The sequence below is a fragment of the Callorhinus ursinus genome, unplaced genomic scaffold (genome assembly GCF_003265705.2).
Source record: "Callorhinus ursinus isolate GAN/ISIS: 27379988/994484 unplaced genomic scaffold, GSC_fseal_2.0 scaffold12, whole genome shotgun sequence".
Taxonomy (NCBI): domain Eukaryota; kingdom Metazoa; phylum Chordata; class Mammalia; order Carnivora; family Otariidae; genus Callorhinus; species Callorhinus ursinus.
The window spans coordinates 80012701-80021439 of record NW_027397074.1 but is presented as its reverse complement, the minus strand read 5'-3'; positions in this window follow the sequence as shown (position 1 = coordinate 80021439).

Below are 8739 nucleotides of genomic sequence, written 5' to 3'. Positions count from 1 at the left end.
CAATGACAGTCAGTCTGTCCCAGGCATAGCGTGGGGTGTTTTCTATGAGCTAGCCCATGGAATCTTCACAACAGACCTTAGAAGCAGCTACTCTTATTATCCCCACATCATAGTTGAGGAGACAGATGTCTAGGGATATTAAATAACTCTGAAGTAACCAAGCTAATAAGAGGAAGAGTCAGGGCTTGAGTGAAACCCCCAGCAATGAAAAAAATCCTCCACGAAGACTTAGAATTTAAACAAAAATTCACCTAGAAAATGGCAGCTCACCAAACTTCTGATTTAGCTCATGTTAACTACTGAATTTTTATTAAATATCAAATTTAACCTCCAAAAAGGTATTGGTACCTGATTTTCTGGTTGTCTCCACATATGATTAGCCTCCCTATAGGTAGAGGAAAGATTTGAACCCAGGAAATTCAACTTCAGAACTGGTGTTCTTAACCATGACATTAAGGAGGAGTACATGGATGGAAAATACTGGGTTTAAGAGGTTGCCATAGAGACAAAGACAAAAACCTGACTGCTCCCCACACTCTCTGTAGTGGAAACTAGAACCTTCCCCTTCTTAAAAGGGGAAGCTCTGCTGCTTGTTTCTAAATTCACAGTTAGTTGTAACTGTGACTGTCTCAGGGCATTCTGTATTCCAGAGTATATTTGCTCACAAGCATGTGAATGTAGCCATGATAAATCATCAATAAATGCTGTTTGCCAGGAACTGTTATAAGTGCTTTTATTTATTTATGCTCACAACAGTCCTACAGAATAAGTACTACTACTGTCTCCACTTTGCAGAGAAGGAAGCAGAGCTACAAAGCTAAGTGGTGAAGCCACGTTTCCAGCCCTGTTCGCTGGGACTCCAGAGCCCACACTTGCAGCCAACACGCTACAGATGCTTACTGGGTCTGCCATAACCTGCAGCTCTATGTGCATGAAACTTACATGTATGTGGCTACTGACCACAAACAGCCAACCTGATTCAAACTGCTAAAAAACCCAGCATGTTATTTCTAGCTACTCAAAAAGAAGTTACTTAATGATAAGGGTCATTCACCCAAGGTACACATCCTTTAATACCACAACCCTGCCCTACCTAGTCTGGAGGATTTAAGATCTGATGCTTCAAAATAACAGCTCGGTGGAGTCCTAGAAGCTTGTCTGAAACACAGGACTTGTATCCAAGTGTCCTTTGTTCATTCTTAAGGATACCCCAACTTCCATCTTCATGTCTCAGAGTGTGGGACAAGGAACCACGTATATTCTCATAGCCTATTAGATCTAATATCTGAAATACCCACATTCCTAGAAAACTGGATAAATTTCAAAGGAAAGACATCACCCTGGGGTAATTTAGGGAAGTAGTAAATGGCTGCCTTACAGTTTTAAAGGCGATAAGAAGGACTCTACCTATACCTTCTCCCCTCAGCACTATATAGCCACTGACTTATCAGAAGAATGGGCAATTAATTTCAAAACCATTAAAGCTCTAGTGGTTGGTCCCACTGAATGGAACCATAAGACCTCTTACTTCTGGCAAATAGTGTTAAAATGAAAGAAGAAGCCCCGCTAAAGGGAATTAATTTCTATCTTGACTGAACCTTAAGGCATTGTCGATAGAGTCTGCGGTCACCTACATTGTTCTTTGTCTCCTCCTTGTGGCTACGCGGAAACATTACAACTCCTGACTATCAACAGTACCGTTCCCATAGCGGCAAACTCAGTCCCTGCACTAGTTTTCATTTACAAGAGCTATCCGTGCTACTCTTCCCATAAAGCAACTGACAGTCAATATGCTCTTCACTTTTTAAAAAATATTCTAAGGGAATTTTTTAAAGCCAAGAAATATAACTTTTAGAAGAGGGCAAATACACAAATTCCCTGAAGGGGTAATTTAAACCTACTATACAAATCTTTCTTTAAGGTCTTTGAGAGTTTGTCTTTATTATGAAGGCAAATATCTCACCAAAAGACACCATGGCTTTTGATCTTTGAATAGAGATACACAAAGGAGGACAAGTTTCGCTTATACTATCCATGAAATATCTCCCAAATCAATTCGCTCTTACTCAAATAGAAATAAATTCATTCTACTGTTTAGCTCATAATATTGTTAGAATGGATTTAGATTCTTGGCATACAACAGGGTCACTGCCTTTATCAATTACACATATGAAATATTAATTAATACCTCTTATTAAATCTATGACTTTCATAAAATAGATGATCATTAAAACAAGCCCAAGAACCTTCCCGAAAGATACCCTGTTGGCCATAGAGATATCTAGACCACAGAAAAATACCCTCCCAAAGTAAACATTACCTTTCTCTCACTTAAACCCCCCCTTCTAAGAAAGAGGTTCATAGATGAGTAGTCTTTTTAACTGATGGAGTTAACCCATTTGACACATGGGCAGGCTTTTTCAGCCTACTCATTTGGGACATACATGAGCTAGTGACCACCCACTGGGGAAAGGAAGCAATAAGATGCTCTTTGGATCCCAGTACAGTCTGCCTTTCCACTTGGCTCATACCACACAGAGAAGGAAACTTGGCCGCTTGGTTACAAAAAAAAAAAAAAATCTACTCACAGAAGAACATCAAGTGCTACAAACTACTTATCAAAAAATGAATGACAGGTTAGTCAGTCACAAGATTGTTAAGACTAAGAAGAGCTCTGCCAAAAAAAAAAAATGTAAAAAGCATACTAGGAAATAAAACTCAATTTACCAGGAATTTCACCCATCCCTGGGTCAAAATCACCTCACCAAATGGGGGCCACAATCAGGGAATTCTGACTCTATCCTGAAGACCAGAGTCTCGGACCTCATGAATCTTTATTTCTTTTGAATCTCTGTTCTCAAACATCCCGTCAAGGATTCTGACCCTGCTTTAGGACTAAACGAGAGCTCTTAAAGGCAGCAACTCATGTCAAGCCTGAAGATCTTGAAAGGCTCCAGAATAAAATAGTCAGGTGCAGAGAATTCCTGAACCACTTCCAATAACTTTGCTGGGGTCAAGCCCTGGGCCATGGGAACTGGTATACTGGATCCAAAGTAACAGAGCAAATCAATCTGAAAACAGCTGACCAAATAATCAGATGAAGGGAAATTTTAGTCTCACATATTGATGCCAACCAAATATGTGTGCATGTACGTGTGTGTGTATGTGTGTGTGTGTACATGAGGGTATTAAAGACTCTAAGCAGAATTATGCAGTGGATACCTTAATTAGAGCTGATGTTCTATTGGGAGATCTAGCTACTCCCGTAATGGCAGGAAATTGTTTTATGAATGTGGATAGGTCGTTGCCCTTAAAAGGATTTGAGCCAGTGTATCCCTTTAATTATATCCAAATCCTATATTCAGTGGGGAAAAAAAAAAAAAAAACAAGAAAAACAGTATTGAGGGAGATTCTACCCTTTTTTTTTTTTTTTTTGCCTTTACTTGAAGCAAGATTCCTTGGCAGTTCTGAGTTGCAAGTAATAAGTGATTTAAATTAACATGACTAGAATATTATGATTTTCTATCAAAAAGATTCCATCTCTTGGACCCTCCCAGAGATAATGAGATCTGGGGGTAGGAGTTGGGACGCTGTCTTAAGGCTCTTAAAGATCAAATTAAAAGGAAATATGGAAGTTGTCTGAATCTCTGCTAAAGCCAGACAATTTGAAGGAAGAAGCAGTAAGTTACACCTCAGAAGAAGGCAGAACTTTGAACTTTACTTGCTATAATCCATTTGTTATAATATAAACTTTAAAATGGAAAAAAGAAAGTATTTTTAAGAACACTGTCATGTTATAATCTACATAGGTTATAATGTGCTCTAATAACTGAAGTTGGGCCTTTTAGAGTCAGAAGATGCAACCCAACAATATTCTTGCTACTTTGGAATATGTCATGTTCACAAAAATTGTGCATAAAAGATAGGTACATTTTAAGTAATAATTGTAAAGTGAACCATCAGACCAGCCCCAGGCTAAGAAGTAGAATATCACCAGTAATTGAAGCCCCTCATGTGCCCTTCCAAGAACATAGTCCCTCCCTTGCCTCAGGATGGAACACTAAGCTGATGTTTGTGACCTCCTTTGCTTTCCTTTACAGTTTTCCTGCCCTTTATGCACAACTTTAAACAATATAGTTTATTGGCGCCTGGGTGGCTCCATTGGTTCAATGTCTAACTCTTGATTTCAGCTCAGGTCATGATCTCAGGATTGTGAGATCAAGACTGCCTTGGGTTTGTGCCCAGCATGGAGACTGCTTAAGATTCTTTCTCTCTCCCCACTGTCGGTGGGAATGCAAGCTGGTGCAACCACTCTGGAAAACAGTATGGAGGTTCCTCAAACAGTTGAAAATAGAGCTTCCATATGATCCAGCAATTGTACTACTGGGTATTTACCCCAAAGATACAAAGGTAGGCATCCGAAGGGGTACATGCACCCCAATGTTTATAGCAGCAATGTCCACAATAGCCAAACTATGGAAAGAGTCAAGATGTCCGTCGACAGATGAATGGATAAAGAAGAAGTGGTATATATACACAATGGAATGTTATGCAGCCATCAAAAGGAATGAGATCTTGCCATTTGCAACGACGTGGATGGAACTGGAGGGTGTTATGCTGAGTGAAATAAGTCAGTCAGAGAAAGACATGTATCATATCACCTCACTGATATGAGGAATTCTTAATCTCAGGAAACAAACTGAGGGTTGCTGGAGTGGGGGTGGGGTGCGAGGGATTGGGTGGCTGGGTGATAGACATTGGGGAGGGTATGTGCTCTGGTGAGCAATGTGAATTGTGCAAGACTGTTGAATCACAGGTCTGTACCTCTGAAACAAATAATGCAATATATGTTAAGGAAAAAAAAGAGGAAGAAGATAGCAGGAGGGGAAGAATGAAGGGGGGGAAATCGGAGGGGGAGACAAACCATGAGAGATGATGGACTCTGAAAAACAAACTGAGGGTTCTAGAGGGGAGGGGGGGGAGGGGGATGGGTTAGCCTGGTGATGGGTATTAAAGAGGGCACGTTCTGCGTGGAGCACTGGGTGTTATGCACAAACAATGAATCGTGGATCACTACATCAAAAACTAATGATGTAATGTATGGTGATTAACATAACAATAAAAAATTAAAGAAAAAAAAGATTCTTTCTCTCTCCCTCTGTCCTTCGCCCTCTCTACTCCGCCCCCCACCCCCATACACACGCATGTGTGTGTGCTCTCTCTCAAAAAAATATATATATACAGTTGACTTTTAACTGATTTTGAACATTATGTAAATACAATAAGAATAAGATTGTATTTTATGTAACATTTTATGGTTTCTCTCTTTTGTACAGTATTATATTTGTGAAATTCATCTGCACTGATGTCCATAGCTATAGTTTATTTTTATTTCTGCCTAATAGTCCACCATATGAATATAATATATGAAAAAAATCTATTTTGCTGTTGATAGATATTTGATTGTTTTTATTTGGAGTCCATTTGCTACTATGAACTTCTTTCTACGTGTCTCTGTACATATGCGAAAGGGTCTCTCTGGTATACCCTAAGAATGGAACTGCCGTGCCATAGAATATGCACAACTTCAACTGGACTAGATGAAAACAAGTTACAAACAATGGCAAGTTCAAGTTGTATCACTTTGACTATGAGGAGTTTCCATTGCTCTAGAACCTGTGGACACTTAATAGCATTCCTCCCTCTTTTTTTGCCAAAATGATGGGTGTGTAATAGCATATTATAGTAGTTTTAATTTATGCTGTCCTGGTTATTAATGAGGTTAGGCAGCTTTGCACAGATTAACTTGACATTTAGATTTTGTTTTTTCCTCTTGTGCATTTTTCTGTTAGATTTTCTGCATGTCATGATATTCTGTTTATGTAACCATGGTCAGTTACGTGTGTGCTGATAGCTTCTTCCACTCTGGGTTGCCCTTTCTTCTTCTGGTATCATCTGATAAACATTACTTTTTCTGATAAACATTATAAGTCAAAGTTATTAATCTCTTCCTTATGGTTAATGCCACTTGTATCTTGATTAAAAATTATTTTTTATCCAAATTCCATGAAGATATTTTTCTATATTATCTTCCAAGAGTTTTGCAATTTTCCTTTCAAGTTCAGATGTTTTTTGGGTCACATCAAATAGGAACACAACTTCAGTGTCTAAAAATATGGATTCCCAGTTATCATAACACTGTTCATTGAAGTCTACTCTTTTCCTCAAATCTGCTGGGCCAAGTGTCTATATACTGTGGGTCTTTTGGGGGCTCTGTGTTTTTTTCTATTGATTTATTTTCCTATCTCTCTGTCAATGCTACAATACTGCAATATTTTTATATTTGTTCTTCCTTATTTTTCTTCTAGAACACTCAACTATTCTTGGCTCTTTGTTCCTTCCATTTAAATTTTAAAATCAGCTCATTGCATTCCACCAAAACAAATAAGCAAACAACTACTACTGAAACAAACCCTGCTGTGATTTGATTCTAAGCAATTTTTAAAAAATATAGATCAATTTGTGGGGAACTGACATCTCTTAAGAAATTAGTTTTTCAGTCTATGATCATGCTTTACCTCTGCATCTCCTTAGGTACCCCCAGTGATTCTCTATATACCTTTGTAATTTTTCCCATAAAGCTGTAGAAGATTTTCTAGATACGTTACTTCATACCTAGTTTCTTGAATCCTTCATAATTTTTTAAAAGATTTTGTTTATTCATTTGATAGAGAGAGAGACAGTGAGAGAGGGAACACAAGCAGGGGGAGTGGGAGAGGGAGAAGCAGGCTCCCTGCTGAGCAGAGAGCCCCACACAGAGCTTGATCCCAGGACCCTGGTATCATGACCTGAGCCAAAGGCAGACATTTAACAACTAAGCCACCCAGGTGCCCCTTGAATCCTTCATAATTTTTAATGTAAGTGGATTTTTCCATTATTCCAAATGAATAAAATATTCATTTCATAACTGGGATATTGCTTGTATATAGGAATGCAGTTAATGTTTATATATTAACTCCAGCAATATCACAAAATATTAATATTTGTGTTAACTCCAGCAACACTGCTAAACTCCATAGCTTTCAAGCTTTGAGAATTTCTAAATATTTTCCACATACACACTCATATCACCTGTAAGTACTAAAAGTTTTAAAAATTTATTTCCAGTCCTTATAACACTTATTTGTCTCTTTGTTTATTATTTGTTTGTTTATATTTTCACCTTAGTGGTGTGTGCTAGCTAGGACCTTTAATGTTGAATAAAAATGGTACCAGGGCACATCCTTCTCTCACTCTGATCTCAAAGGGAAATGTTGGAATATTTCATCACGTAATCGATGTCTAACAATAGGTTTTGTACATATTCATGATCAGTTTAGGAAAGTTTGTTTTTATTCCTTATTTTCTAAGAGATTTTACTGGGTGAACTTTGAGTTGAATAAAAAGCATTTGTTCAACTGCTGAAATGATTGTGTATTTTTTCTTTTTTTATCTGTTAACATACGTGGGTTCATAAATTGAATTTCTAATGTTAAACCAATATGGCGTCCTGGTCTCAACCTAACTAGTCACATGCATTATGATGGGTGTAAGTTATTATTTATAAACTTAATATTGTTCTTAGGATTCTCACATCTATATTTACAGATCAGATTGGGCTACAATTCTTCTTTAGTGTCCTTGACATATTTTCATATCAAAGTTACATCCTTCCTCATAAAATAAGTTGTTGAACATTTCCTCTTTTGCTTTCTTTGGAAAGGTTTCATAAGATTAAAATTATTTGTTCCTTGAATGTCTGAAAGAAGTCACCAGACACTGTGTCTGGAATTTTCTTCATAAGAAGTTTTTATAAAATTTCCTTGATGGTTACAGAATTACTAACTTCCTTCTCAATTCAGTTTTGAAAGTTACTGAAAGTGTTGAAAGCTTTGCAACAATTTGTGTATGAAACTTTTCCAATGTGTTGGCTTCTCGGGTGTTTAGAATATCCTTGTGTGATTCTTTATTCTCCACATCATCTGTCCTTTTGTTGTCCTTTTCATTCCTGATGTTATTATTTGTGCTTCACTCACCTCTTTTGTCTTTGATCAGTCTCACTAGAGACTCACCTTTTCAGACTTTTGAGTTTGGTTATTTCCACTTTCTATTTAAATAATGTCTACTCTTAGTTTCATTATTTCTTTTCTTCTGCTTCTTGGGGGAGGCATTATTTTACTACCACTTTCTAATTTCTTAAGTTGATGTTTAGTTCAATTTATTTTCAGTCTTCTCTTACATTAACATTGAATGTGCATTTTTCAATAATCACTTTTCACTCCATCTTTCCCAAGCAGAGTTCATTCTCTCTGCCCTGTCTCCCTCCACGTACAGTAGCAAGGCTTTGGCAAAAGGACAAATGAAAATTCTTTCACATGCTGTCAGAAACTAAAATAAAAATTAACCAAAACTTAAACTAGACAGATTTCTTCATAATCCATTAAAACCCACCCCTATCTGGTACAAAGTGCTGCACACTACACAAATAGCTACAAGGAACAAATAAATTGAGCAAGCTCATCACTCAGCACCCTGGTTTCCAGTGAATGTACATTTCAAACATTAGCTCTTGCTGAATCAGCTTCCAGTGCTATGGTTCTTCCCATATCAGCAGCACTGAGCCCCAGGTATCTTGTGAGGCCTCACAGCTGACTGTGCCCTGCATCAGGACACATTGCCTTGCCTCTCATCAGAAAGAAC